The sequence below is a fragment of the Lygodium microphyllum genome, chromosome 18, assembly GCF_053477565.2.
Source record: "Lygodium microphyllum isolate KBCC chromosome 18, Lygodium_microphyllum_v1.1.10, whole genome shotgun sequence".
Lineage (NCBI taxonomy): Eukaryota > Viridiplantae > Streptophyta > Polypodiopsida > Schizaeales > Lygodiaceae > Lygodium > Lygodium microphyllum.
Window position 1 is genome coordinate 84,199,425 of NC_141152.1, and position 24,164 is coordinate 84,223,588.

Sequence of the window (24,164 nt, forward strand, 5' to 3'; positions counted from 1 at the left end):
TACCTTGCCTCAAGGTGCTACAAACTCAGTTGCTCATATGATGAATGCTATGCATAGAGTTCTTCGAGACTATATTCCGCAGTTTACCATGCCTTTTCTAGATGATGTGCCTATTAAGGGTTGTGCAGAAGAAGAAAAGAATGAAAGTCTTGATTTGCGTGGATGTAGACAGTTTGTGGCTGATCACTTGAATGCTTGTGAGCAAATATTGACACGATTAGAGGAGGTAAATTTGACACTTTCAGGGCTGAAATCTGTCTTTGCTGTTAATGAAGTCATCATAGTTGGGCATATGGTTGGATACTATGGCAGAAAGCCTTCTCCTGCAAAGGTGGATGGCATAAACAGGATTGCAGAGTATTGCTCAACTACTTCAGAGGTGCGGAGATTTGTGGGAGCTTGTGTATTTTACATGATTTGGATTCCTCATTTTGCTCATATTGCAGATGTTCTCTATCAGCTGCTTCGAAAGGGGCAGAAATTTCATTGGGATGAGAAGCATTCAAAAGCCATGCGTAAGCTCAAGAAGCTGTTGCAATCAGCTCCTACTCTACGCAAGGCGGATTATCAGTGTGGACGGCCTATCATCTTGACAGTTGATACTAGCCCTATTGGCATAGGTTGGGCTGTGGGACAGGATGATGCTGATGGAAATAGGTATGCAATCCGCTTTGGAGCTAAAGTTCTTAATGAGCGACAAAGGAGATATCCGCAGATCAAAAGAGAGTTGTGGGGAGTAGTCACTGCACTGAAGTGTGACAAAGGATATTTTATTGGAGCTTCAGTTGTTGTGGAAACAGATTGTTTGCCTTTGCTTGGCATGATTACTAGTTGCTCGACTCCAGATATAGCGATGCTTCGATGGATTGCCTATATTAAATCATTGAATCCAGAATTTCGATACATAGCAGGGAAAGATAACCCAGTTGCTGACATGCTTTCTAGAGCGAGATATGAGGATGAGGAGTCAATGCTTGCAGAAGATGATGAGACAGAGTTTGCTGCTTCTGTCCTTACTTATGATTGTCATGTATCTACTGTTGAAGCTTTTATTGAAGAACTTTATGTTGATGAGTGGCTGCAAATTGGACAGTATCTAAGTTCATTGACTCGAAGAGCTGATTGGACAGATGATGAATTCAAGAAAATCAGAAGGAAGGCTTATGGGTATTTCTTGAAAGATGGTTTTCTTTGGAAGCATCCAAAGAAGAGAGGAGGCTTGCCCTTGAGAGTAGTTTGTGATGTAGCGATGCAAATACAGATTATGCGAGAGTTTCATGAGAGCTCATGGGCAGGACATAGAGGTGTGTGGGCTACCTATGAGAAAATCAAAGAAAGATACTGGTGGAAAGGAATGTATAAAGATGTTTCTCACTTTGTGGAGACTTGCAGGGACTGCCAGCTTTATTCTTTAGTGCGACATCGTGATGAGTTGCATCCGACTTATCCACTATGTATGCATTACAAGTGGGTGGTAGACTTGGTCACTTTGCCAGTGGGACTTTGGCAGATGAGATATCTTATCTTGGCTAGGGAGGATCTTACAAACTATGTTGAAGGTAGACCGTTGCGGACGAAGACCACCACTACAGTATGTAAATTCTTGTTGGAAGAAATATTTTGCAGGTATGGATGTATAGGTAAGATTACAGCTGATCGTGGAGAGCTAGATGCTGATGAAGCTAGAGAATTCTTCTCACGGCTTGGGATTAAATTGGCTCTTACTACTGCCTATAATCCAGGGGGAAATGGCAAAAGTGAAAGAGGACATCCGCCAATAGTTAAAGCATTGGCAAAAGCTTGTAGAGGACGGATTGGAGATTGGCCGAGATTACTACCTTTTGCATTGTGGGCTGATCGCTCTACGCATAGTGTGACTACTGGATACATGCCTGCGGAGTTGATGTATGGGCAAAAACCTGTCATGCCTACTGAAATTTGTGCTCTCACTTGGAGTGTTCTTCCGTGGCATGAGAATTTATCAAGGGAAGAGCTGTTAGCCCTTCGGATTCGTCAACTAGAGAGAAGGACAGAAGATGTGCAGCTAGTCGTTGACCGTTTGAAGGCAGCCCATCTCAGAAATAAGGACAGGTTTGATTTAAGGCATCGCTTGAGGCCTAGAGCCGTAAAAGAAGGAGATTGGGTTCTAGTCTATGACAGTAGTCTAGAAAATCAGCATAGTAGCATGAGAAAAATGGTTCAAAGATGGTTTGGACCGTATGAAGTGAAAAAGGTTTTTGACAATGGTACCTATGAGCTGGCTGAATTAGATGGAACATTATTGAGGGTGCCTATTGCTGGAAAACGAGTCAAGATTTTCAAGAGAAGAGAGGATGAAGAATATGCACTTGAAGCATTGACAGAAGAAGAGCAGATAGGAGAAAGACAAGCTGATGAGACAGAAGACATAGATGATGAAGCCGATGGAGAAACAGGTCTACTAGAATCAGAAGATGGACTTGACCTGTTTGTGGACTTGAATGATCCTGGATAGTTGGCACATCCGGAGGATGCGCAGGTTTAGAGGGGGTGGATGTCGTGTTGCTGCGCATCCGAGTCGTATACACCTCCATTTCTTTTGTTGTGCATTTGTGTTAATTTCTGCGTGTGATTCATTGTTTGTGTGGTGCATTTTAATAATCTGCATCCAATATATATATTCCCTTAATGCATTGCACACTGATCATGTTCTGGAGTTACTATCTGAAGTTGAGAAGACTGACCTCAAACCACTCCAACCATGTTTTGACAGTGCCATGAATATGTATTTGCAATTGAAGTGCTATAAAGAAGTGGAGTCTTTGTTCGACAGGGCAAAGGCTGCGAATGTGCGGCCTGCACATGCTACTTTTAATATGCTTATAAAGGCTTACATAAACAGTGGACAGATGGAAAAGGCAAAACGTGTTTATCAAGAAATGAAGCAAACTGGTGGTATTGGTGCAAAATTCACTCACATACAATCTGATGTTAGAGGCCTATGGTGTGGCCTGTCTTAAAGATAAGGTACAAGAAGTTCTAAAGGAAATGCTAGCAAGAGGATGCCTTGTGGATTCTAATGTCAAAGTCCACATACAATCCATGATTGGTGTAAATAAACTTGTGTCAGAATGAGGGAAAAAGCTAAGAAAAGAGAGGTATTTTTGAAATGCTATCAATGGCGGGCTGGCAGAAAAGCCAGGAAAAGGAAGGACGCTTTTGGAAACGAAAAGAGGGGAGGAGCGGCCTGGATTAGAAGGGGAGAGAGAGCTGTCGTGAAGCTATTCAGGGAGGGATTGTCGGAAAATTTGGAACGTCAGAGATTCGACTGGGGAGATCATTCCCCTTACAGAATCTGGAGCCCGGAAGTTCGAGACACAGGTGGAAAAGAGCAAGAGAAGCTCTTAATCTGGCCTATCTTATGTTCAATCTCCTCAAAAACGGGCCTTGATCATAAAAACTTAGACATCCTCATCGTCCTGTATGAGCATGGGGTCAATCCGGAGGCTCTGGCTGCTATGGTCAAGGAGCTGCAGGGAAGGTGCGATACTGAGTGCAAACCGGCCGTAGGGCATTGATTATACCCTCATATTGATCGGAGCACGTTGGGGCCTCTTGGCGCATCGTTTCCTTGGTCAAGCAGAAGGAAGAGAGCAAGGGCAACGAAGAGCATGTCGCTCTCATCAAGGAGTACAGGGCCAAGGTGGAGGCCGAACTGAGCAAAATCTGCAGCAACATCCTGGAGCTCTTGGATAGTCTCCTAATTCCTATTGCAAGCGCTGCCGAATCAAAGGTATTTTATCTGAAGATGAAGGGAGACTAACATCGTTACCTTGCTGAGTTCAAGACGGGTGCTGAGCGTAAGGAAACGGCATAAAATACCATACTTGCCTACAAAACTGCTCAAGAACTTGCAACAGCAGAGCTAGCTCCTACTCATCCGATCTGTCTTGGGCTTGCTCTGAATTTTTCAGTTTTCTATTATGAGATTCTTAAATCTCCAGATCGGACTTGTACAATGGCAAAGCAGGCCTTTGATGAAGCAATATCAGAGCTTGACACCCTTGGAGCAGACAGATGAGTGAATGTGTACCTACAATTAAAGTAAATTTGTAGCCTTGTTACAAGAGCAGATTTCAGTGTCTACAGAAAGGAGGTAGTTGTGAGTGTGTATTGTAACAAAAGAGCTTTCAGAGATGGTACTACTATTTGATCTTGATATGGACTGCCCAAGAGTAGAATCCAGTGGTTGGCGTGTATGATTATTCCATCGGAGATAGAAGAGGCTGAAGTATTTTGCTTTTGTGAATTGCTGTGTGGTGGTTCTGTATATGCAGCGGCACTGGCTATGATGCGAAGGCTACATTTTCTGTTCTTTGTATGCCTGGAGGGCTACTGTAGCTGTAGACAACAAACATCAAGGTTGATTGAATGGTGTATTCATCAGTGGTGATCCCTCAAAACTATGGCTTTACTCACTGAACTTTTTGTGAGGATAATGATTCCATGAATGTGCTGGCCCTTATGCAAAAAACCTATGCAAAAAACCTGTTGTTCCAGGATGTTTCCTTCGAACAAGAAAAATTGGTCTTATGCCAATGATAAAAACAGGATGAGAAAGATGACAAACTCATAGCTGTTTGTTCTGATGATTTTAAGTTTTGACATTACAAAGACAACTGAATCCTTCCTCCACATAGACTTGCTGAATTCTGAATGCAAGCCTATATGCTAAAGACATAACTGTCTTCAAAAACCTGAATGTAAACAATTTATGAGATACTTCAGATTATTCTGAACATGAATTTCTTGTAACTCATTTGACAAGCAATATAGTGAACTTTGACATCAAAAATTTGAGTTCTTCTTGTTAGTCTCTTCCAGCTGTACCTTGAACTCCGTGTTCAGCAGCCCTTACACGAAATCTATGACAGCGGTGATGGAGCTTGGAGCGTGGAGCTTGAGGACGGAGCTTGCTTGAAGCTTGCACTTGGATCGTGGAGCAACCAGAGTGTGCGGGAGAGGAGGTAACTCGAACGGCATGGAGGTAAGCTCACTACACCCGTAGATATGGACAGCGCGTTGACTATGTGAGAGGTGGCCATTAGTGCTTGGCTTGGAACGCTTGAAACAATAAGCGGTCCGTGGGTCTTGGTGGTTGAGCGAAAGCTCCCACATTTTGGCTCTGTTGCCGGGACGAACGGATTCAAGCCTTGAGCGCTTGCGCGCTTCGAATCGAGCATCAAAGTAAGGGTTTTCCCCTGAATTGGTGCTTGAGATAGGTAGGGAGTGAGGGGGTTGAAGACGGTATTCGATCTCCTTGGGAAGTAGATTTTTTACTTTTTGAGAGTTATGTTGTGAGATGGAGTAGTGTAGGTATTTATTTTGTGATTTGGATGCATTAGAGTAGGAGAAAACAAAGAAAAACAAAGCAAATAAGCATTAGGGTTACTGTTGCAAAATAGGGCAAAAACATGGCAAGAATCGTGCAAAATTGGTAAAAACTCATTTGTGATGCCTAAGGCCGGTAAGTGAGTTATTGGGGGTGCCAATACCACACTCGAAAAAGGGTATAAGGGCCAAAAGTGGCAAGGAAGGCCACATTGTGCATTGTAGGGTTTCAAGAGAGTAGGAGAGAAGAGGAAAGCTTGGTGAGGGAATCCGCTTCGATCTTGGCATTAGAGGGATGTTTGGCTAGCCCAGGTAATTCTACACCTCCCCCTACAGTAGTAGGACTAACATGGAGCTGCTTGACAAGGGGGAAGGCCTCCAGCACCCTCCCTGCACAACAAATCTTGCGAGTGTCAGTGAAAACACGCGCGGCGTTCGGCGCGTTCGAGTCACGTCGACTCTGGTCCGAGGCCCAGACTTGGCCCTTGGACCGCCCAACCTCCTCGAACCACCTGACCCCCTTAGACCGCTCGACCCTCTCGGCCCTTTGACTCAGCCTCAACCCTCTTGGCCCTCCGACTCGGCCCTCTCCGCCCTCCGACTTGGCCTCAACCCTCTCGGCCCTCGGATGCGTCGAATCGAGCACTCGGACCCTGCAACTCGGACCAGTTGGGCCGAGTATGCAGTTTGACCAAATTTTCAGAAAGCTTTACCTGACCCAGCCAACACTCAGCGGTGCGAAATGTGAGAAGCCCTTAGGACACTCGGAACTCAATTCTGGCACACGGAATAGGCAAAATCGTAGGGCGTAGCTGCTTAGTAGCTAGAGGCAGGTAGTTACAAGACCAGGGACTTAGACGCAATCCACAGTGGAAAAGCCTGATTAGACCCAAAAATGAACGAGGCAACAAATTAGAAAAAGAGCTCCGAATCCCGAAATTGACCCCACAAGCTACATAGAGCGAAAGGCGCATCACAGATCCACCATTGGGCCGAAACCTCGAGCAAGTGGTTCAAGATTTGGCAGAACAGTCCTCCAAGCTATACATGGTGCTTACCATAGTGACCCTGTGGGTCGAGGAGGGGACCGCCCCCCGGACCCCCGCGGAGGGAGCTCTGCCCCCTCCGCATCTCCCTAGAGTAGGTTGGAAAGGAAACGCGTGCCGTGACAGGTCCTCCAAATTCAACCCTTGCATAGTAATGGCTCTACATGAACATGGATTCTCACTGACGAAAGAGCAACCAAAAGCCCATGCCCAGACCAAGAGAAACAGAGACCCTAGAACCTCAATGGGCCAATCTACTCACCAAGGGCAAAAGGCCACACTGCAGAAACACATACGTGTTTCATTCGGACTGCATCTAGTCAAAGCGAAGAGCAACAACAGCAAGCTACAATAGCGAGAATGACTAGATACAACAGTCCTAACAATAGATGCTCCTTGAATAGCACCGCACTGACGAACCAAGACATCAGTGGAGAATCCACATCTAGTCGTGCAGTTAGGCACTCAAGAGCATTTGTCAGAACGCTTAAATTTACAAGTCAAGACCCGGAAGATGAAGACATAGTACCACCTGCTTATCTTAGGGTCAAACTCACCGCAAAAAGAGAACATGCCATCGATGCTTTGATTGATGAAGGGGCAGATTTTAATGTCTTGACATATGAGGCATGGACCCTACTAGGCCAACCAGAGCTGACACCGACTAATGCAACTCTTAACCCTTGCGGGGGATCTCCACAAGCAGTTATAGGGAAGTGCAATATCCTTGCAACAATCGAAACTGAGAGCTTACCCATCCTATTTCATGTCCCTCCAGATAGTGCTAAATATGGTAAGGAGACCCTCCTGGGAAGACCCTTCAAAAGGGCGACCAAATGTGAGGCTGACTATGTAGCTCAGAGGATACACTTGACACTACCAGGTGTGAGGATAGTCACAACCTTTAGCAAGGGTAACCTCATCGAACCTCAAGGGAAAGGCAAGGAAGGTGCTGACGCAACAGTCAAGTCTACTAATGAGAGCAAGGACTTGTCGGGAGAGTTGATACAAGCACAGGTCAAGCAACAAGAACCAGTGAGTGAGGCCATGCTTAAAACAAGAAGGTTAAGAGACAATGCCAAGGACAGGCCTGAGACTTACAAATATCGTAGGAGACCCCAAAGGAAGCCCAAGCCTTATAGGCGAAGGCATCAATGGAGGGCCAGCACAACGCCGCAATGGATACCCAAAGCACTACTACGTTGTCATCGCGTTAAGAGTTGAAGGTCTATCACCGAGGCTTTTGGTGCAGAAGAAGAGTTTGGGATTCAAGATTCAGAAAGTAAAAATGGATTGGGTTTTAATGAGATTCGGGGTTTAGAAAGAATTTAGGTACGGAAGAGGAATTCAAGCCTTCTCACTTTGTACTTAGCATACATGAACAGAAGGAATAAGTCTAACTTGATTATATCAAAAGCTTCAAGATGCATACATCATTTCATAAAGGATATTTTCAGATTTCTAATTCATTTATGAATGTCAAATGCAAGCTCTAATGGCATTTATTTCATATACATAGATGGATTTCAATCCTTTGGGTCAAGTATATTGTTGATAGAATCAAATGCATCCAACATTTGGGCCAAAGATGCATGAAATGAATGGGAAAAGAATAATTTTAGCTTCAGCCCTATTTTAAAACAGAAAATTCCAGCCCATAAACAAATTCAAAATGAGTGCATACACTCAAGAAGAAACACTTTTGATCATCTATGAAGAGGTCATTTTCCTCTATTACAACCATAAAAAACCCATGTTTGCTCATAAAAATAAATCAAAATAGTGGGCTGCCTTGTTTATGAGTGGTTATTTCAGCCCATAACAGTCCAAAAGTCTTCAATATCCTCACCCTTTGCTTGCCCCAAAGTCACTCAAGTACTTGGGCACAAATCGGGCTTCATTGGACCAAGAATAAGGTAGAGAAGATGAGAGAAGTCGTGCATAAGAGCAGGCTGAATACTCTTCTCTCAGATTTTCCCTCTTTTATAGATAGTTTCAGCATGCATTTTCGTCAGACCAAAGAGGCAGAGAAGTGGAGCTCTCACCAAGTTTACATCTTCAGTAGTTGGACCAATTAATCTTCAGTTTGCATGCTCCATTCCATGCATCTCAGCTCCAGCTTTCTTCCAGTTTCCCTTAGACAGAGCAGCCCGCATATTGCGCTGAAAAATGTGGGCTGCTCTCTGCTCTAACCCAGGTCACTTTTTGACCAGCCTAGGTCACTTATTGGTCACCTAAGTCAGTTACTTTTGGTCCCATGTGGACCTAGTGGACTTTTGACAGTTTTTGGCAACATTTTTGGGTTTTGTTTATATTTTTGTACCTGAATTAATGCGATTTATACAGCAGATTGTCAATTACTTCCAATGTCCAAGTTATAGGTTCCCATAGACTTATTTTTCATAAATGTACATGGTATATCTGCAAATTATATGCTAAATACAAAAGAACTTGTATATCTAAGGTAGATATTGGATAATAATGCCCGAATTTTGTATGCAAATATCTCATACAACTTCCAGTGAAACTGTTCTGTGTTTATAAGAATCCCATGATTTATATCATGGACAGTAAACTCTTTGACATTCACCCCCTCCTAACCTGCACATCCTCCGGCATGTGCCATTTCATCAGATTATAGGTCAAGGAGGGGTCTTCTTCTTCATCTTCATTCTCTAAGTCTTTTTCTTCCTGTATGTCTTCAAGTAGAGGACTCATTTCTAAGTCATCAAGTTCATAACTTGAAGATTCTCTTCGTTTGAAGAGTTTGATTCGTTTCCTTGCTATTGGAATCTTGATCATAGTCCCATCCATTTCAGCCAAAGAGTAAGTAGCATTATTATGTACTACTTTTACAACATATGGTCCAAACCATCGCTTGGCTAACTTCCTATGAGCACTATATTGATTATTCAGGCTGCTATCATAAACAAGAACCCAGTCATTCTCTTGAATAGCTCTTGGACAGAGTCGATGGTGCTTATCAAACCTCTTCTTATTCTTTAATCTTGTTGTTTTTAGCCTTTCAATGGCTATTTTAACATCCTCTGGCCTTCTTTCAAGTTGCCTTATGCGTAAAGACAACAATTCTTCCCTGTTCATGCCTTTATCCCAAGGCAAGATACTCCATGTGACAATGGATTCCTCAATAGGCATAATAGGTGGCTGTCCATACATGAGTTCAGCTGGCATATATCCTGTCACTGCACTATGGGTTGTTCTATCAGCCCATAATGCGAATGGTAACATTTTAGGCCATTCCCTCAACTTTCCTTTGCATGATTTTGCTAAAGCTTTAAGAATTGGTTGATGACCTCTTTCACTCTTACCATTGCCTTTAGGGTTGTAGGTAGAAGTAAGAGATAGCTTAATTCCCAATTGAGCAAAGAAATGGCGAGCTTCATCGGCATCCAATTCTCCTCTATCAGCAGTTACTTTAGCAACACATCCATACCTGCAAAATACTTCTTCAAGTAAAAATCTACAAACAGCATGAATGGACTTTGTTGTCAAGGCCTTTCCTTCCACTTGATTTGTGGGATCTTCTCTAGCAAGTACTAGATATCTCATGTTCCAAATTCCTGTAGGCATGGTTACTAAATCAATAATCTATCTATAGTGAATAGATAAAGGATAGGTAGGCTGAAGCCCATCTCTATGCTTTACCATAGAATACATTTGACAAGCATGAAAAGACTCAACAAAATGTTCAATGTCTTTATACATGTTTTGCCACCAAAATTTTTCTTTTATTTTGGTAAAAGTACCCCATATGCCTCTATGACCAGCCAATAGGCTTTCATGGAATTCTTGCATGACCTGACTTTGTCTTTTTGTCACCTAAGATACGAATAGGCGCTCTTCCTTTCTTTTTTGCATGCCTCCAAAGGTAGCCATCTTTAAGAAAAAAACCATAGGCTTTTCTCTTAATTCTCTTGAACTCTTCATGAGTCCATTCTTCCTTCTTTGTCATAGTGCTCAAAAATTGGTCAATTTTTAGCCAATCATTTGCATAATATTCTTCTTTAAAGTGTGAACAAATCATAACTAAACATGGAATATGCTGTTTACTAGCTGTCCATTGTCCTTCTTTAGTTGATTCATCCATCCTTGCTGATGTAAAAGTTGTAATATCAGTTGAACCTGTTGTTCTTGCTGTAATTTTTGTTGTACCTGCATTAACAGCTTCATTTATAAACTCTGATTCTTCTTCATCCATCATTTCTTCTTCATCCATATATCTGGCACGTGAAAGCATGTCAGCAACTGGATTATTTTTACCTACAATATGTTTCAAATCAGGATTTAAGGATTTAATATAGGCTATCCATCTTAGCATGGCTATGTCAGGAGTGGAATAGTTGGCTATCATGCCCAAGAGTGGAAGGCAATCTGTCTCAACTATAACATGTGCGCCCATGAAGTACTCCCTGTCACATTTTAATGCAGTTATTACTCCCCAAAGCTCTCTTTTAATTTGAGCATACCTTCTTTGTTGTTCATTAAGAACCTTTGCTCCAAAGCAGATCACATATCTGTTGCCTTCAAGTTCGTCTTGACCTACTGCCCATCCTATTCCAATAGGACTTGTGTCCACTGTGAGTATAATAGGCTGTCCATTAGAGTAGTTAGGCCTCTTTAAAGTGGGAGCCGAAGTCAGCATTTTCTCGAGTTTTCGAATAGCCTGAGTGTGTTCTTTTGTCCATAGAAACCTTTGGCCCTTTCTTAGGAGCTGATAAAGACTTTCAGCAACATGAGAAAAATGTGGTATCCAAATAAGGTAGAAGACACACGCACCAAGAAATCTTCTCACTTTTGAAACATTTGTACATTCTTCTTGCATTTTACTGATTGCATTTATTTTAGATGGAGAAGGCTTTCGGCCATATGGTCCACACATGTGACCGACCACAAGGACTTCTTCAACTCCAAAAACAGATTTAGCTCCTGAAAGAGTAAGATGAACTTCTTCTAATTTAGACAGGATTTGAGCACAATCATTAATATGATCAAAAACAAACTTTCGACATCCAAGTTCATTGAGTTCTTCATTTTTCTCATGAACTTTACATCCTTTGATTGGAATATCATCAAGGAAAGGAAGAGTCAATTGAGGAATATAATCCCTCAATACTTTATGCATGGCATTCATCGTGTGAGCTACTGAATTCGTAGCCCCTTGAGGTAGAGTGCACATGTGGACTAGGCCAAGAGGCGTCTTCATTGTAGTAATGTCATGGATTTCCAAAGCAAGCTGAAATTGGTCGTAGCCTGAATATAAGTCTCCCATGGAATAGATTGCCCTTCATGCAAAAGCTTTAGCAAACTCATCCACAATTGGTCCTGATCCAACATTTCTAATAGTGACTTTATTAACGGGCTGCAAATCTTGAATGAATCGTAAAAATCCATTCTTCTTAGGTATGGTAAACCATCGGTTGGAATATGGAGCTGAAGATGGCTCTAATATTCGCATTTTTATCTTTTCATTTAAAAGTTCCAATAGCTTAGGCAAATGAGCCTTTGGAACCGAAATTGGTTTAAGATTCGAAGGCACATGTGGGACCATAAAAATTACCATTGGTGCCACAATGCTTGGATCCACACAGCCGATTTCATGCGGTTGAAATGAAAAGGCTTTACCATGATTCTTCAACATATGCATGCAAATTTGTTTTTCAGCCGGCAAGAGGAAAGAGTCTTCACCAATTTTTAGCTTTTGTAGACTTTCAGCTGTAAATTGATGGCCAATATCTTTAGGATCACGAAGGCTTGGTTGTTTGGATACCCTTTCTGCCAATCCTTCGCTTTCAGGTGGTAGAGGAGTAGCTACCGGCTTGACCTTCTTATCAACTGTTTTATATTTTGTTTCTACTCTTGCTTCAACCTTGTTTGGCTGTCCAAAGGCTTCATAATCTGCAAATTCTTGAATTATGTCATACATATCCAATGTACATACTTGTATGGACCGATTTTCAGCTTGATTTTCAGCATGAACGACTGTATAAATTTCAGCCATTGTATCATTATAATTCAGCCCATAAAATAGACCTGAAATTTCTTCATCTTTAGGTAAAACATCAATTTGCTTTAGTTCTTGCTCCATGTGACTCAAATACTTTCTTTCAACCCTGTTCATGGCTAAAAATTGTTTATAACAGCCCACTCCATTGGCTGAAAAAACCTACAAATCAGCTCTAGACCTTGCCTCCTTCACATGTGGAGGCAAATTTTTATGACATGATGCACTGCCATAGCCTCCACTTATAGCAGCGCTACCCGAAAACCCTTAAATTCTCGGGCATTAGGAGGAACGGGATGATCTCTCAATCGATCCCTATTCTGATGGTGATTAACACAGACAGTTAGGAATTGAACAGCCTTATCATTATCCTTGCTTCTTATTCAAGCGTATGATGAACCATCATCAAGAGCCTTTGTCTCTAAACGAGACTCGAAAATAAATGGTTGTCCAAGAATGATTGGATAACTGTAAGAATCTTGAATAAAGAAATGAAATTCATCTTTTACATTACCAATAGTAACTTGTACATAAGGACATGCTGCATAAAGATCGCCAGAAGAGTTATTGGCTGCCTTCATGCACCACCCTAGGTCCACGTCAATGAGCCATCCACCATTCTCATAGAGACTTCTTGACATAACATTAATTTCTGAACCATGGTCTATAAGGGCAATGCATGGAGTTTCTTTCTCACCAATTTTAACAACAGTTTCAGTAGTCGCCCTTGCCCAATGGGTACGGGAATAGTGACTACTTGGAATAAAGTGGGTTTCACTTTCTTCCTGCATGTTGTGAAGAAAAGTCTCTTTCTTTTGCATGGGCTGCACTTTAGATTGAGAAGTTTCCACCATTATGGCTTCTTCAGCTTCTGCTTCATAAATGTCTTCATCTTTGGCTTTTATGGCTACAATCAATTCTTTGATTGCCTCCAATCGAATCCCTTGAGTTTTCAGCTTCTCTTCATCTTGCAAATACACATGAAGTACTTGCAAAAAAGCATGTACAGATTCTTCAGTTTCCTCACCAACATATTGTCTTTTTCGTTTAATTACATCAATTATTACATCATGAAATCCTCGTTTTGCAATACCGAGAATTTCACCTAATGTAAATTCAATTCTACTTCTAAGAATCCTTTCTTCTAGGATCCGTTTAAGATCCGTTACGGTCTCTATGTCTGACTGCAACTTGTAACTGGGATGTTTACTTTCTCTTTTTCCTTCTGTCTTCTTTGCTTGAGGGGCATCTCCCATGTCAAATTCTGGTGGTGGCGGATTTTCAATAGCCTTCTGTTGGTCTGGTTTGCTTCTTGTTATGCGTTTAGTCGGTCCTGAAGAAGAAGGACTGGCAACATCTTCTTCTCTTCTTCTCTTTTCTTCTATCATGGCTTCTTGATTATTAATTTCAGCTAGCCGAGCAAAAGCTGAAAATGAATCCATAGGCTCGGACCATCTGGTTCTTCCTCGAATACATTGGCTGGTAGTGGTTAAATCATCCTTAGTTGCCTTGCCTTGCTCCATGCATTCCAAGGCATGCGTCCACACTTTAGATTTTGCATTAGTTTTACATACTTTAGCAATTTTATTAGTTGGCTCAATTTGCAACCCATAAGTTGCAGCATCAACAGTTGCATAGGATGTTCTTGTTGCCAAATTCTCCAATCTTTTCTTCACGCCACCGTTACCGAAGTTTGGCTCAAGAGGAAGCCCGGTTTCGGTTGCATGAATTTTGCCATCCTTCCAAAAGACTAATTTTTATGCTTCAGCTTCACGGAATGCTCCGCACTCCCTCTTGTCATGCTGAAGGCTATCACACCAAATGTAGCGTCTTTTAAAGCCTTCTCGTGCAGGTCTTTGGGCGGTTGACCGACCCCTTTCTTCTACTTTAACATCAAGCCTTTCTACTTTAGAATTAATTTCTATTAAATTAAGATGGAGATCCCACATGCTTTTAATTAACTCATCCATGACATCCTTCTTTGGAGAAGGAACAACAGAATTTCTTGGTTGCTCGGCCATAGAGACAGGAGGTCGAGAAGCTGGAATAGGCTCCTTCATAGAATCAGTTGTTACAGGGGTTGATCCCCATCTTAGGCGCAATCGCTCTCTTCGAGCAATCATATTAACTGCTTCAGTGACATCACACCAAGCAGTCTTTAATCCCGACTCAGAGTCAGGGTCTTCAAGTCGGTCAGTCAATTTCTCCTGAAGAGAAGAATCTGCAGCTTTTAAAAATAACTCAATCTTTTGACTTTCCATACCTTGTTGGTCATTAGGATCTAGTTGGGAAAATTTGCTTTCAAACTCTCGATGAAGAGCAGTAGCAGTTAGGCCCTTATTGGGCCTTTTGACCCATTCAGTGAAGATTTTCTTCGTCATAAGGCCAGAATCTTCAAGGAAAAATTCTTCTTGAACAGCCTTTTTGAACACAGTCCATCCAGCATCTTTTTGGGAAAGACCATGAATTCGGTCCTGGAGGCCATGCACAGCCAGGCGGGCAAAGTAACGGCTCCAGGCATGTTGAGGAACTCCAAAGAAGACCATCTTGTCAGTGTAGAGACGGATAAAAGAGGACACATTTTGCCCATTAAATTGCTTGAGCTCATGCCCAACTGCTTCTAAGGCCTTAATGGCAGCAACATCAATCCATTCTTCTTCTTGTCTTCGTTGTTGTTGCAATTGCAATTGCTGCTGAAATTGCAACTGTTGTTGTTGGCTCTCTTGCATTAGACGAACCAACTGTTGCAAAGCATCTCCTCCCGAGCTTGATGATTCTCCCATTGGACTTCTTCTTCTGTAGCGGACCTTCAAGTCGGGTTCACCACTGTCGTCGCGTTAAGAGTTGAAGGTCTACCACCGGGGCTTTTAGTGCAGAAGAAGAGTTTGGGATTCAAGATTCAAAAAGGAAAAATGGATTGGGTTTTAATGAGATTCGGGGTTTAGAAAGAATTTAGGTACGGAAGAGGAATTCAAGCCTTCTCACTTTGTACTTAGCATACATGAACATAAGGAATGAGTCTAACTTGATTACATCAAAAGCTTCAGGATGCATACATCATTTCATAAAGGATATTTTCAGATTTCTAATTCATTTATGAATGTCAAATGCAAGCTCTAATGGGATTTATTTCATATACATAGATGGATTTCAATCCTTTGGGTCAAGTATATTGTTGATAGAATCAAATGCATCCAACATTTGGGCCAAAGATACATGAAATGAATGGGAAAAGAATAATTTTAGTTTCAGCCCTGTTCTAAAATAGAAAATTCCAGCCCATAAACAAATCAAAATGAGTGCATACACTCAAGAAGAAACACTTTTGATCATCTATAAAGAAGTCATTTTCCTCTATTACAACCATAAAAAACCCATGTTTGCTCATAAAAATAGATCAAAATAGTGGGCTGCCCTGTTTATGAGTGGTTATTTCAGCCCATAACAGTCCAAAAGTCTTCAATATCCACGCCCTTTGCTTGCCCCAAAGTCACTCAAGTACTTGGGCACAAGTCGGGCTTCATTGGACCAAGAATAAGGTAGAGAAGATGAGAAAAGTCGTGCATAAGAGCTTGCTGAATACTCTTCTCTCAGATTTCTCCTCTTTCATAGACAGTTTTAGCATGCATTTTCGTCAAACGAAAGAGGCAGAGAAGTGGAGCTCTCACCAAGTTTACATCTTCAGTAGTTGGACCAGTTAATCTTCAGTTTGCATGCTCCATTCCATGCATCTCAGCTCCAGCTTTCTTCCAGTTTCCCTCAGACAGAGCAGCCCGCATTTTGCGCCGAAAAACGCGGGCTGCTCTCTAGTCTAACCCTGGTCACTTTTTGACCAGCCTAGGTCACTTGCTGGTCACCTAAGTCAGTTAGTTTTGGTCCCATGTGGACCTAGTGGACTTTTGACAGTTTTTGGCAACATTTTTGGGTTTTGTCTATATTTTTGTACCTGAATTAATGTGATTTATCCAGCAGACTGTCAATTACTTCCAGATGTCCAAGTTATAGGTTCCCATAGACTTATTTTTCATAAATGTACATGGTATATCTGTAAATTATATGCTAAATACAAAAGAACTTGTATATTTAAGGTAGATGTTGGATAATAATGCCTGAATTTTGTATGCAAATAACTCATACAACTTCCAGTGAAACTCTTCTGTGTTTATAAGAATCCCATGATTTATATCATGGACAGTAAACTCTTTGACAATGTGCTCAAGGGTACTACGTAGGTAACCGATAGATTTGGGTACCAAAACACCCTACTAAACCACCTCTGCCAGAAGCCCAAGTTATGTCAAAAGCAAAAAGGCATAGGAGAAAACCTAAACGAGAATCTAAGTCTCGAACCAAAAATATTGGAGCGATTGAGCCCCTCACAATTGAAATCAAGAAACTGGACAGGACATATCAAAAATTAGATCCTCAGCCTACTGTGCTTAGGAGGCAGATATTGGAGATAATTGTCGAGCATGTACAAGGTCCACTAGGGCCCAAGGAGCCTTTGACTCCCCAAGAGGATACTGAGCACCACAGGCACAACATCGCCCATGATGAGGCTGATTGCTCAACAAAGCTAATGACAAAATCGTCTAACAATCATGAGCAAACCATTCACCACCGGTGTCAAGTCCACCTAAGAGTCCTAAATCTCCTACATCCTCTTTTTCCAAACGAACACAGGAAGCACAACAGCAGTTGTCAATGGTGGCTGCTCACTCCCAATCTCTATCTCCATCAAAGCTTCCCAATATCCAGGAGGGGGGACATGACACTAGCCGTATCTCTCGGCCCAAGGATATGCCTGTGCAACCCAATGTGACTAGATCAACTCATGCTCGATCTACACAGATGAATGCTCAAAGGGAAACAAAAGACACGACCACCTCCGATCGCCCTAAGGACCGGATACTGCGATCCACCAATAGTAGCAAGTCCACCGAACTAGCTGCTAGTACTTCAAATCAGGGATCACAGCCGTCACAGCCCTTGGCCGTGACAATGCCCCTTGCGGAACGTGTCCTTAGGAGTTTGCATGTGAAGGAGGTGTCGCAACCAACTCCCTTAACAACTCCAGCACTTCCAAAGAGCCTAAAGCTTGGGTTGGAGGAGTTCAACACATGGGAATTGGTTGAAGAGCTAGACTATCCCAAAAGAGAGACAGTTGTACCCACGTAACCTGGCAAGGCTACTCCGCAGGCCACGACTAGGTCCCATGAGGACACACTAGAGAAGGGAAATGCTAAGGCCCAACCAAGCACATCAACGGTCAACCTAGCCCAGGGTCCTGAGATGTTAGATGCACCTGCACTGACCAAGAAAAAGAGGAGAAATAAGTGAAAACAACAACAGTTGCAGTAGTTGTGGACCCCAAGAGCATTGGGACGAAGAGGGCTGGAGAGCTGATGAATAAAGCATCGGGTCCATCCACCAATGAGCCCATTGATGCCTCTCCTAATAGCGGGGAAACCTTAAACACATCCTTGTGCTCTAACAAATCAAAGCAGTCGCTACCATCAATGGCTGCTTGCAACACTCTATCCACGGACAATAGAACTTGCATTGACAAATCAAGAGTGGATACAACACTGTCACAACGGGGTGACGAATTCACACCAATCACATCCAAGGAGAACCATGACGCAATAACAAAGCCTTAAGAGAAACATGGAAACCCCAAGAGCATGAGCAATCCGAGCATTGACCAAGCTTGCTCATCTAGGCATGAACCCCCAGCTATGATAAAGCCTAGGCAAACTCCTAGAACCTTGCATGAGATAGCAACCGAGCAAGCCCTTGTTTGAACATAGAAGTGTCGTAGAGGGTATTCGCATGGGTCTACGTCCTTGCGGACATGGGCACATTCCCCAAGGAGCAGCTTGGAGATGACTTGCCCTTCCCTTTATCTTGGGAAGAGTAGGAACACCTTGACGAGCACTATAGCAGGCTCCTACACAAACGCTTGCGGCTCATCTCGAGCGAGGAAGCAGACGAACGATGCTTAACTGTCACGTTCAATGAGGTGCTCTGCCAACCGAATCTCATAGACATAGAGCAAATAAAGAGATTGTCAGCATGCCGGAGTCGATTTGAGCAGCATTGGTACAAAAGCCGCATTCCAATGGCCGAACTAGGGGCTCAGATCATGACAGTCTCTGAGGAGCGATTGGCCAAATGGTGCTCTCAAAGAGACCCAACCTATGTGGCACCAACTTCCCTTCGAGTGGTGCTGACTGCCATCTGGGATAAGGACTTGGCTGAACCAAGCCAAGAAAACCCTCTGTTTGATAGGGTTCTTGCTGAGGAGGAGTTACATGTTGCTAGTAGACTCAGACAAGGTTCCATGCTACTCGATGTGGCGAAATATTTATCAGTATTGAGTAAGTTACCATGTGTACTAGATGCGTGTGCCACGCTTCAGTACAATCCTGAGTTCTACAATTGGTTTCTATCCTCGTGAAGTGACATGGATTCGTGAATAAGTATATATATAAAAACAATGATTTTTATGTTACCCTATATAGACATTATCAACACACACGAGCAATAATAGTCAAGCACAGATAGAAGAGTTGGGGCCAACAGGCTAGGCTCGTCCAGTCCCCCTCGCATATGACCATTGCCACCTCCAGGCGAAGGGCATGCACCCTATGGAAGCCCTGACCAACATCTCTGATGATGTAAGCAGGGTATAGTCCCTTCCTATACACCTTTCCCTTTCTGGTCCATCCTTCCGAGGATGAGCCCTGCCCAAATCCATGACCACCAGCCAATGTAATTCGGCGTAAGCCAAGACCTGCTAATGGCGGGAGGCTGAGTCAACATCATCACGGGGGCCACCCCACTACAATGAGCACAGCACGTCCCACTCCGCCTCTTCTAAGTCATATGCATTTGATAACCCACACTATAATTCCGCCACGCGAACGGTCTTATTTTGTAGCAAGGCCTAACCCTTGGTTTGCATATTGCAGGTCTCCCTACAAGAAAAACATGGAAAGCCTAGGGCAACTGGCTTGCAGAGACGCTCTCCGCGGGGGCGACGGGAAAATGCGGCACGTGCCCCTCCACCGGTGCGCTATGTGCCCACCCTCAAAAGGTATGCGAAGAAGTGAGGCCCTAAGAGACACCGTCCCTGACGAAGGCCAAAGAATCCCCAGGCAAAGAAAGTCGAGACTCAAAGAAATGCGCAACATGTGGCAATGCCAGTTGCACAGACCCCCAACGCACGCTCGGGCACCACGTGCTCACGAAGTGACAAGGCGGCCCGGGATAGGGAAGAATTTAATGAATTGTTTAAAGACATTTTGGAAATGGTAGCGGCCCATGACTACACCATTCATGTCCCAGCCGATATGTTCTCTGCCAGCCTCATGGGAGCCCCACACCAGTACTGCCCCGGTCGCCTAGCCAACCGAACTCACCCCGCCTAGTACCTATCGACTAAGCCCCTATGATGTACAAGTAGCTCGATAAGTTAGCATGCCATAAATTTTTGTTTTTGATAAGTAAAGGGGAAAGATCCCCACTTGTACACATTTTTGTTACCTCTCGTTAATGTATGCGACTTTAACAAGCAATGAAATAGGCATCCCAATAGACATCATAGAATTCTGAAAAATTATCTCTTAACATGATTGCATTTGTTCGATGTACTTAACGCAAGAGAGCATATACTCTCATGAAGTGACAAGTGGATGCAAGATGACACAGGTCTTCACGCAAACGTGTCCAACGGCCAGGCCACCACAAGACCACCATCGCACACGAACCGCAACACAGCCACGATGCGAAACGCAAAAAATTACCCTTGCGAGTACCCACATCATACGAACCAAAGCATAGTCATGGGCTACACTCTCTTCTTAGGCCAAGCACTATAGTGAGCTCATGACGGGTGTCCCCGCAATCGCACCAATATCGCAACAACGGCTCCCCTAACAAGGAGGCTAGGGCACAATCATCATTGTCATATCCATTTCCTGAGCCTTCCAGGCTCGACATTTCCCGGCCGAAAAGGCTCATAGCCTCAGCATATTGCAGTGGTTGTACTTTGGCCAAAAAAAAAAGGGAAGAAGAAGAAGAACAACAAAAGAAAAGAGAAGAAAATACAACAAAGAACGGAGAAATAAGAAGCACCCACGATCATAGCACCGCACCTAGGGGTCCTTAAGTTAGGTGCGTCCAGTGACCTTGGTCGACTGGCTCAGTCCCTAGTCCCCTAATCCCCTAGCATCACCCACAATAGCTCAGGGCACATCAAGGGCAGGACATACCGAGGCAGCTTGTCTCGCCTATGGTTAGACCTGTCACCCTGACCCACTTGCACAGTTTCCTCTGACACTCTGCTTTAATATCGTTGCGATCAATGGTGGTAAGCACCGCACGATTGTCCATGAAAAGTACACCGTCCTCAACAAAGCAGGTCCAATAGGTTCTAACTACCGAAAGTGCGGTGTCCCTGTATTCAATTATGCTACGTCGTGCAGTCACAAGGCAAAGGATGTCTCATACACCTTCACGAGAACTTCTCAACATGGACAACTTTGCTTCATCCACACATTGTTACGAGAAACTAGCCCGCGGCCTTCTAACTACGTAACATCTAAGTATGCATGAGCACTCACATAATAGCTGTACCGAAGTATATACACAATTTGGGTCCTCAAGTGCAGGATAATACTCTCAGCTTTCTTAGAGTTTAACCTGTCTCCCAAACTAATTGCACCATGTCTTATGCACAATAGAGAAGACTAGCACTACCCCTAGGGAGAGACCACCTATGAGAGGTTTTCAATTGCAGGTACTGAAGACTCCAATAACAGTGTCATTCGCTCTTCATCAACACCCAACTCTGAATTCTTATCCTTTATCGTCCTGCAGGCCCACCAAGAATCACCATGTGCCGAATCCCCAACAAAGAACAGGCCTACCACCAGCCACCTAGGCCACTAAGAGCCCCCAATGACCTTCCTCCACACCACCACCAACACTCCTCTACGGGAGCCACCCATGTCCCTACCACCCACATCTTCGGAGCATGCTATAGCCTACTACCTACGACGGTGAGTGCCATGGGACTGGCACTCGTCTAGGAGGGGGTAATGTTAACCCCAACACAAAGAAAGCAAAAGGAAATAGAAAAGACGCAGGGCAAAGGCGGAAAAAAGGTAGCCTGACAGAAGAAAGAAGAAAAGAAAATGCCAAAAGCACAGGGGCAACCTTAAAAAGTCCAAGGCAAATGCAAAAGGGGAAATGTGCATTTTAAAATACAAATGCACACCCTGAAATCTTGTAAAAGAGTGCCAGGCAGTGGAAAATCTAGAAAGCTAAAACGGAAGACAAAGGCGCACAAGGAAAAGGGCAAGTCAAAACTTTCGTAAAAAAGCGCAAGCGCATCATGGTTTAATTCAAGGAGTGTCGGGCTCTCACCCGTGCAATTTGTAAATGTAGTAGGGCGGGGGGAAGGAAGCTAGGAAGATAGAAGGACAATGGGAAAAAGGGCCTAGGCTATGGCCGACCATGTAAAAAAAGGGAAAAGGGGATGACCGCCCAAAAGGGATTTAGGGTTTTGTATATAAAGTTGAAAAGTGAATGAGAAGCTCATTCTTGTGTGTGGCAAAAAGTGGTTCTCCTCTTCTTCTTCTTCTTCTTCTTGTTCTTGCTTGCTTGAGCTTGTGCTTGAGAGAGGGAGTGTGAGGGAGTGAGTGTGTGAGGGTGAGGGACTGTGGGGTGGAGAAGCTCTCCATCTTCTCCTCTCTTCTTCTCTTCTTTTCTCTTCTCTTCCCTTGCTCGCGGTGATGGAGCTTGGAGCGTGGAGCTTTGTAAAATATTACACGGCGCAGCGAACAGAATCTGAGAAAGAGATAGAGAGTACACAACAGATAAGAGGAGAATCAGTAAAATTCTTTAACTCCAAACAACTGATACAAAGATGGCTCTGTCCACCCGTGCGCTTCCACTGTGTGAAGCTTAGATGGCGATCTAGACAGAAGATAGGTGAAGAGCTTAAGGCTAGCTGGAACAACAACTCTGACTGGGTGAAAGATGAGTGTAAGATGGCTGCGAAGGGGTTTAGCTTTTATAGCCCGCGAAGGTCGTTAGGTCGGCCTGCTGACCGACCTACCATATGAGCCTCCACTAGTCGGCCATGGAATATTCCAGGGAATATTCCCTTTACCATCGGGCCGGGGGCGCTGCCCCCGGACCCCCGCCAGGGGGGCCGCTGGCCCCCCTGGGACCCCCCAGCCAGGGGCCGCTTCCGCGGCCCCCGGACCCCACAATAGGGGCCCCTTTTAACTCCCTTACCACGCAACTCAATGCAATGTGCCTCGAGTTGCTACCAGCTTAACCACTCCATCTAACCCAAAGATTAGACCCACAACAGTCACCTTTTTGCCATCCGGTCACATAGACCTCATCTGATATACAAGTCAGGACTCAACCAATGTCCGGGCTCACATTTGGCTTCTCCTCATAATGGGGGCCTTACAACTTTGAGCACCATGGATCATTGGTAGCACCTAATGAGGGTGGGGCATTGATCATATCTAACACCCCCCCTCAATGTCCACCCATAGGTGAACTATCTCCTCGGCCCAATGCCGAGTCTCTGAAGATGAACTTGAAGCAGATCCTTCGTAAGTGCTTTGGTGAAGATATCTGCTCCATTCTCCTCTGTTGGACAGTAGACCAATTCCACTATCCCATCCTCCATCAAATCACGCACATAGTGATACTGGATCTCTATATGTTTGGTGCGTGCATGAAACACTGGATTTTTGGCAATGGCGATGCAACTCTGATTGTCACATCTCAGCACAGTTGGTTCTTCATCCTGCACTCCCATATGCCATAGAATCCTTCTCAACCATACGGCCTCACATGCAGCAAAACAAGCTGCCTTGTACTCTGCTTCGGTAGAAGACAATGCCACTGTTGGTTGCTTCTTACTAATCCAAGAGAAAATTCCTGAACCCAAAGAGAAACAATAACCAGAAACTGACTTCCTGGAATCAATGTCTCCTGCCCAATCTGAGTCACAGTTCCCCACAAGAGAAGTTCCGAAACTGTATGTGATACCATAGTCAAGAGTTTTCTTCAAGTATCTGAGCACCCGCATCCCAGCCTTCCAATGACTCTCATGAGGTTTGTTTGAGAACCTGCTCAAAACACCAACAGCAAAACTGATATCTGGTCTGGTGTTACACAAGTAGATTAGACTGCCGACCAACCTCCTATACCTCCCAATGTCTGCTAGTGCTGATGTATCCTCAACGGATAACTTTACATTCACCTCCATAGGTGTAGCTATCTCCTTGCACTCGGTCATGCCAAATGCCTTCAAGATCTCCCATGCATACTTCTTCTGAGAGATGAAGATCTTTCCTGGCTCTTGCCAGACTTCAATCCCCAAACAATAGTGCAGCAAGCCCAAGTCTGTCATTTCAAACTCAAAACTCAAAGCCTTTCGAGTTTGGTTGATCATATCTTCATAGTCACCTGTAATAAGAAGGTCGTCCACATATAGGACAATCACTACAGACTTTTTACCATCCCTGTAAACATACAAGTTAGCATCTGAGGCACATCTTTTGAAGTTTAGGTTTAAAAAGAACCTATCTATCCGCTGGTACCATGCTCTGGGGGCTTGTTTCAGCCCATACAATGCCTTCTTCAGTTTACACACTTTGTTCTCAGAATGGGGGGCCTCAAACCCTGGTGGC